At 45.9% G+C, this 8,644-nt stretch overlaps 1 protein-coding gene across 1 annotated transcript in view; it reads left to right on the forward strand.

Moving 5' to 3' along the window:
- The window catches only part of LOC106816445, a 28,128-nt gene that overhangs the window by 15,358 nt on the left and 4,126 nt on the right, over positions 1-8,644 (forward strand). The gene's annotated exons all lie outside the window — the stretch shown is intronic.

The following is an 8,644-nucleotide window of genomic DNA, read 5'->3' on the forward strand; positions in this document are numbered from 1 at the left end:
CTGGTGTCATTGACATACAAATCGAAACAACAGAGCAAACGACGTAACACACGAGAACGACTGCCGCACCAGATGAGTGGCGCGCGCGAGCGATGACGCTTGTGGGCGGGGAAACGGATGGACGTTACCTGCTGGAAGCGTTTGAGATGTGCGTGAGACGAGGGCGGGTTGTAGATAGGAAACTGGCTTGCTGGCCGTCGTGTAGACGGCTCGGCTTCGCCTTGACAATAGAACAGTTCAGAGCATGTCGTAACAGCGCCACACTGCTGGACTAGCAGTCTAGCTCTTATCACTAAGCGAAGTGTTTACGTTAGTGAAGTTGCCTTCCAGGGACGGTAGCAAAGAACACAGCATTTATTATTCTAGGTGTTGCACCTATCCCCCGGGCGTGATGGGACGGTCACCGGGTGATACAGTTGGAGTATACTTCAAAGTTACGAGTAACAATAACCCTAACTAAACATAACGCTACATAAAATTATCTATATATCGGATCTCATATACTATAGGGTGTCATCACAAAATTTATCTATGGTGTGGGACATTATATCAGATGAAAAAACCCTAACCCTAACCCTAACCCTGATCCTAACCTAATCTAACATTGGTGCTGCCACGTTGCGTGTACTGGCTTTCCACGCCGGGGCGATAGCAACACCAATTACGATAGCAATAGTGCAAGAGCATTTGGGAGAAAAGAATTAATGCAGGATTGACTATCTGGCGCTGAAGCACACGTTAGGTAGATTTGAGTCGTTTTAAATTCTTGATCTATACTTTGTCCATGTATAGATTTATTGCTTATTATTATATTATGTGTATATATTATTGTAATTGTTACTATTATGATTAGTTTATTTATTGTATTTATTATAATTACTTTATTATTATATTTATTATTTATTGTTGTTGTTGGTTTTTCATGAGTGAGAGTGTGGCTGGTGTATTGATAGAGTTGCATCGATGGTATCTTACCGTATTTAATTTATAATTATATCATATTCAAGTATATATATATATTATATTTATCTATCACCTGTATCTGTGGGAATTTAATGTTTGTCGGGTGCCTACTGGGCTACTGGACCTAGTGGAGCTAGTTGGAGTTCACAAGTTTTTCATGACAGGTGTCGCGATCAAGGGCTCTCATTTGACATCGTTTTTCCACCACTCTATTCTTTTTGCTAGAGTAACGAGGAAAGCGCGTGGCACATTTTTAAGTGTTTTGTATGCACGGCCGGGGTCGAACCCACACTTCACTTGGCCCGACGCGAGACTTACCAATTAAGCCGTGGTAGTGGGGTAGTGTGTACTGTGTAGACTGTCTAGCCAAAACAAAATATAGGTGTGCGTTACGGTTTCCGAACTGACCCTATTTATTGCCAGCGACCCTAACATTTTTATTCAGGTTTTAATTTAAATTTTCAGTTCTACTTCAAGGACCACAAGCACTTCTTTGGAATGGTTCGTAAATAAATATTTCAAGAAATAAACATGTTTCCCTACCTACCTCGCTATTTCTTTGTCGGCATTGCTAACGCGTAACCAATATTTTTGTTTTGGACCACGTAGGAGGAGATGGGTGTTACCGTCGCCGAGTCGCTGTTGTCTTTCGAGCGGCGTGATGCACGTCTCGCAGCCGATAGCGTTGTTTCGTGCAGGCAGTCCGCTGTTCGCTGAACTTGATGCAACAGAGAGCAGGCTGCACTCGCGCGGCCGCCGGATCGGCTACGCTCGCAGAGCGTGTCGAGACCGACGCATGACTTTTTGTACGCCTCCGCAGCCGTCGGCGAGTGCGGGAGTCCGGCGGCAATGGACACCCAGGCGCCACCGTCACGTCGCCGAGTGTCGTTGTTCGGGAGCAAACTGCGTGACGCCCTTTGTTTTTGGCGAGCTCTCGGTGTTGACATCGTCGCTCGCATGAGCGCCCTTTGTGGCGCATCGACTTGCGAACGCGGAGCTCCCTATGCAACGTTCGTTGCGGACTCACGTTGTTGTCGGCCCTGCGTCTGATTCGAGCAAAGAGCAGCAGCCGCGTAGGCGGCGGCTCCGCGTCGCAGATGGTGCTGCGCCGTCGCGACCACCCCTGAGAGGACGTTCAAACTGTTTCATATCCATGCGAGCGTGTCGCATCGCCGCCGGGACGGTCGCGACAGCAAATTCTAAGCACAGCATCTGCAATGTATCATGCGAGTAAGGGACCATATAAACATTCATCAGGGATCGTTTAACAATATCGAGGATTATAAAAAATACTCGAGGACAGTATACAATCATCGAGGGGCCGTATAACAATCATCGAAGGGACGATATAGCATCATTGAGGGACGATTTAACAATAATCGAGGGCCGATATAACAATTATGAAGGGACGAATATAACATTCATCGAGGGACGCATACAATCATCTGGGACGATAACATATCGAAATGGGACCGATGATAACAATCATGAGGGACAGTATACAATCTCGAGGACCGATATACAATATTGAGGAGACCAATATAACACAGGTTCATAGTAGTAAGACAATGTTGATTTAGGATTATGAGATCTTTTGGAGGCCAAAATTAACAATTTTTTACGCGCGATTTTCTGATTCGATCAAGCTATTAGTACGCTATACTATTTTAATAAGCCGTTTCGACCAATTCAACAAGAAAATGTTGAAAAATGTCTTTAGGCAAAATAAGGACTTTAAGGACAAGTAGCTCGTTATGGTTCTAGGTTATTTTCAGCTAATTTAGGTTATATTGCACTACATAAAGTTTCATGTTCAATCACCTTAGAAATATTTTTAAAAAATAGTTTTAATAACTTAACGACGACAGGTTTTGTCGTAACGACGGTGGCGCCTCAAGCGCACCTATCTGGGAAGTGCCCGAAAACCACGTTTGCAAGCAAGGGCTACAGAACGAGGTCATTTTTATTTATGTCATTTAAAAGCCAAAGGTTGTAATATCTTTAAACGAGCATATTATTTCAGTAGTATTAATATGGATAAATTTGCCCTAAATGAATTTCGTTCGGTTTTATAGCTTAGGTTAAATTATGTCACTTTTGTGATTTTAGCCTCGGTTCTTTACCTGCAAAATAAAAATGCAATACGCAACTTTTTCTCAGAAGTGCAGCACGGTCGCGGGCGTGGATGTCATGGCGCCGTTTAAATTCTCGTAGCGTTGATGTGTAAATAATTATTAAGTATTGGTGACAAATAATGTGAAGGATATAGACGATTTGTTTACGAGTAAGACAGTGTATGGCAGTAATCCTAGGGCTATGTCCCTTTAGTACTTTTCTTAAGATTTACAAATAGTACTGTATAAGGCCTTATTATTATTTTTGGACAAAATAAGTTATTATAAGACTTTGGAAAGACCCGCTACGAACCCTGTACATCAGTCGAGGGACCGAGTATACAATATCAAGGGACCGTAACAATATCGAGGACTGTATAACAATAACGAGGACTGATTACTAATCAATAATCGAGGGACGAATTATAACAATCATCGTAAGGTCTGTAATGCAATCATCGAGGGCCGTTATACCATATCGAGGGACCCTATTTAAACATCATCGGAGGACTGTTAACAATCTGGACGAGCCAAGTATAACATAATCGCACGCAGAGACCATATAACATCATCGGGGACCCGTTAACAATCAGTCGAGGGACTGATATAACAATCGTGGACGGACCCATATAAAATCATCTGAGGGACTGTATACAATCATGGACGGACGTATACATAATGAGGAGACATATACATCATCGAGAAACCGTATAACATATTTCACTCGCAGGGATGACTATAACAATGTCGGACGGACGTATATAGACAATCATCGAGGGACCGTTAACAATTCATGGAGGACGTATAACATATCGAGAGACATTACATATCGAGGCCTATAACAATCATAAAGGCTCATATAACAATCATCGAGGGCCGATTATAATGGGGCTGTTGCTATCGTGCTATGTGGATTACTGATCTACTGCGACGCATTGTGATTCTGCTTACAGATGTCAACCCCCCCCTCTTGTCAACATGGTCGTCTAACATCCAGCGATCTTAGGAGCAAAAACAGTGACATGTAGATAACGATTACACCCTCCATTGAAATTGTCTCTTACATTTACTTTCGATATGCCAATGTTATCTGAACAGTAATGCTCGCAGTCCCACGAATTACTTCTAAGATCATGACAGACTCTGTTGATAAAGTCGTAAGGATGGTTTTTTGTAGGAAGTTTTGTAAGGCATTGTAATCATGTTTCCTCTATTATATAAAATACATTGTAGTTACTGTAGTCAGTGTTATTCCTATTAACTCAGTTATTCCCCGTTAAAGTCATTGGTATGCACGTGAAGTCTTATATTCGGCGTAAGTCTTGTATTTAATGGTAATCATTGTATTTATCGTGAAGTATTATATTCCGTAATGTCATTGTATTAATGTACCCTTGTATTTCACGTTGAAGTCATAATATTCCCGTTAGAGTCATTGATTTAATGGTGAGTCTGTATTCCGCGTAGGCATACATGCTGTGTAACGATGTAAATTCATTCTACCTGTGAGGTGCGACCGGAGAGGCTCCGTTCACTGCAAGCTTTTGACGCTCGCCGCTGTCTCCTTCGCGCGGCCCTTGGTGGACGGTCAGTTCGGTCTCTCGTCGTCGCCGACCACGCCCTGTGTCCGGCAACGGCCGCGGCCTCAGTGGCAGGGGCTCTACGCGCCCTACCTGGCATCTTCTTCTGCTGTAGAGAAAATGCGGTCGCTGTCGTTAGTCTGCTGCGAGCTCTGTTGCCTCGGCACCGTCACACGACAACGCACGCAATCGAACGAGCTATAGGCCGGTTTCCATCTTCGGGTCGGCCGCAGCCAAATGCGCACCCCGTTACCCGTAGGCTGGCGCCGGCTCGGCGCTCGCAATTTCTGCCACGGCGAGGCGCCACTGCCGACTCACGCTTCTCTTTCGTTTCCTTCTTCTTCTGATGCTTGCTCTTGGCTTCGCGCTTCGCGAAGGGCAAAATCATCACGGCGTTCTTCGCCGGCGCCCCTGCGTGGATCCGGCCGATGTTCGGCGGGAAAAAAACAAAGGCGACTTACGGTTATGTACGCAGGGAAATGTGGCGGAGCATGTACACTTTTTTATATTACTCCTTACTTTATGTCAACTCGTTTTCCCGTCAGCTTTCCACGGAACGGTGATGTTAAAAGAGCATTTTTTCATGGCCGGAGCAGATTTCACGACAAATTACCATAAAAATTTTGCACAGTGGGGAGATTAAGTGATCGCTAGGGACGGCTCTGATTGTGTAATTTTGTCTATTATTTAGTTTATTTTTTATTATTTTCGTGCTAATTTGTTTTTAGTTTAGGAATTAGGACAATCAACAAAAAAGAATAAAAAAAAGCGCCGGGCGGCGGGCGGTCGGCGCGGCGCCGGCGGCGTTCGGGGCGGGGCGCGGAGGCGGCGGCTCCCACCCCCCTACCCCCCCCCCCCGCCCACCCCCCCCACCACCCTCCCACACAGCCTCCCCCCCACCTCCCCCCCACTACCCGCCCCCCTCCTACCACACCCCCCCCCCAATACCACCTCCCCCCAGAGAACCCCCCCAACCTCATCAACCCCCCCAACGCCCCGCATCATCACCCCAGACTTTTTTTTTTTTTTTTCTTTTTTTTTCCTTTTTTAAAGGCGGGGGGGGGGGGGTGGCGGGGCGGGTGGGGGGGCGGGCGGGCGGGGGGCGGCGGCGCGGGTAGAACATTTTTACATGGGGCGGGCGCAGGGGCGCACGGGCGGCGGGGGGGCGCGGCGGGCGGGGGGCGGGGGGGGTTTTTTTTTAAACCGAAAAAACACTTAGGGATGGTTAACTGATTTTCTATCACAACTTAATTTTATAATAATGCGACATCTAGCGGGAGATCTTCTATCTTCCCCTGAGACTTACTATATAATAATAACACACTTTGCGACTTGTACCAGCAACCTAGCAATTGATTGGTCAGGAACATAATTATGCAGATAAATGTTTACCGTGAATATATGCGCGTTAATAACCGCAAATTTGGCCTTCAGATTTTCAACCTTGTAGTTTGCTCTGCGGTTATATAGTGCGCCTAAGTGCATGTGGAAAATAATACCAGAGCACATATACTTGGTTAACCGATTTAAATTGAGGTGCGGCTTATTAGGCGCCCGCGGTTAGTTACGCGATCATATAAGGTAGACCTCTATACAGCGACAGACATGTGCCAACTTAGTGGCACCACATACACAATAATGCCTTATTTCTAAAAAATTATATGAAAATAAATAAATTATGAATATTATATGTATATATATATATATATTATCATAATATATTATATATAGACATTTTTAACATATAACATATTACAACATTTATATTTATATATGATTTTTAAAATATATACATTACAAAAACATACAATTATATAAAATATATATATTTATATTATAATAATTAATACTGTACATAACTGTATATAATTACGAGTTAATCACAAGCATTTGCTTCGTCATTAAACCTCCCTGCCCCGCGCTCTCACGCGCTCTCCACCCCACCCGCACACCAGAAGATGCAACACTTTTGCTGCAAGATAGAGAGAGAGAGAGACAGAAAGATAGAGAGAGAGAGAGAGAGCAAGAGAGGGGGAGAGCATGAGGGAGAGGGGAGAACATGAGAGAGAGAGAGGAACAGAGAGGCGTAGGGAGAGGGAGAAAGAAGGGGGAGCAATGCCTGCAAGTCATTCACGCTTCTCATAAATTGCTTCTCATAAAACCCCTTGCTGCAGTAATAAAAACAATAAACAATACGTTTTCACCATAATATTACTTACCTTTAGGTATTTTATCAAAAAAATGTGTATTTGTAACATTTGCTACTGTTTCATTGATCCACAGGGGGCGCTACAAGTCACACTACCGGAGGCAGGCGCGCTCACGCAGGCGTTGCTCGGCTTCCTACGGGAAATGCACTCTGCAGGGAAAAGCAGCAACTTAAGTCCCAGCACCCTCTTTGGGCAGGTCTGTAAAAAGTAAGTGAAAACGGCCATTTTAATTTTTTATTATTTATTATTGTTAAATTTTTTTTTTTTATATTATTGCTTACTTTACTTCAGTCGGACGTGTTTTCCTGTAGCAAAATCGCATGTATGTGTGCGTACATGTGTGTATATTATACAATCATTGCGAGGGAAACACAAGTATTGTTTAAAATCATTGTTGTCCAAGGATAGAAAATCAAGTCTCATGTTCAGTGGACAACATTGATTTTCCTTACTGGCAATATTGGTTTTTATTTCATCCTGAGCGACACACTGCACAAATTACAGTGTTGTATTTTTCACAGCAATATAACATATGCACACACGCACGCACGCATATTTACATGTAATTTTTAGGGAACTAGAATACTAAGATTAATAATAATAATAAGAAGAAGAAGATACCCGCATATCACATGCAGCTCCGCTTCTGTCTGTCTCCGTTCCTACGTCGCTCTCTCTATCCCTCCCTCTCACTCTCTCTATCCACGCAGGGCGCCGCGATTCAAGGGCTTCCAGCAGCAGGACAGCCACGAGCTGCTGCGCCACCTGCTGGTCGTCTCTGTCTGTGCCCGTACAGGTCTACGTCGCTCTCTCTATTCCTGTCGCTCTCTCACTCTTTCTCTCTCTCTCCCTCTCGCTCTATCTCTCTCTCCCTCCTTGCTCTCTCTCTCTCTCCCTCCTCGCTCGCTCTCTCTCTCCCTCCTCGCTCTCTCTCTATCTCTTTCTCCCTCCTCGCTCTTTCTATCTCTATCTCTCGCTCGCTCTCTCCCTCCTCGCTCTCTCTCTATCTCTCTGTCTCTCAGACGCTCTCTCTCTATCCACGCAGGGCGCCGCGATTCAAGGGCTTCCAGCAGCAGGACAGCCACGAGCTGCTGCGCCACCTACTGGACGGGATGCGCAGTGAGGAGCTGAGGCGCGTGCAGGCGGGCCTGCTGCGCGCGTTCAACCTGCCGGAGAGCGTCAACCCGCGCAAGGTCGACGACGACACCAAGCGCAAGCTCAAGGGTAAGCGTCAAGGTCGCGAGGTCGGTTTGGGCATCGAGGTCAATGGTGAGGGTCAAGGTCGTGAGATCAGGGGTGGAGTCAAGCTCAAGGGTGAGGGTCAAGGATGTGAGGTTTGGTGGGGTGTCAAGGTCGCGAGATCAGGGGGGAGTCAAGCTCAAGGGTGAGGGTAGAGTAGGAGAAAAGTTAGTAGTAAATGGAGGAGTTGAGGTGCTGCGCGCGTTCAACCTGCCGGAATGCGTCAACCCGCGCAAGGTCGACGACGACACCAAGCGCAAGCTCAAGGGTAAGCGTCAAGGTCGGTGCGAAGTCAAGGTTATAAGGGTCGAGGTTGCGAGGTCGGTGAGGCGTCGAGGTCGGTGGGAAGTCAAGGTCATAAGGGTCGAGGTTGCGAGGTCGGTGAGGCGTCGAGGTCGGTGGGAAGTCAAGGTCATAAGAGTCGAGGTCGCGAGGTCGGTGAGGCGTCGAGGTCGGTGGAAAGTCAAGGTCATAAGGGTCGAGGTTGTGAGGTCGGTGAGGCGTCGAGGTCGGGGGGTCGGTGGGAAGTCAAGGTCAT

Source organism: Priapulus caudatus, unplaced genomic scaffold (assembly GCF_000485595.1).
Source record: "Priapulus caudatus unplaced genomic scaffold, Priapulus_caudatus-5.0.1 Scaffold1379, whole genome shotgun sequence".
NCBI lineage: Eukaryota > Metazoa > Priapulida > Priapulimorpha > Priapulimorphida > Priapulidae > Priapulus > Priapulus caudatus.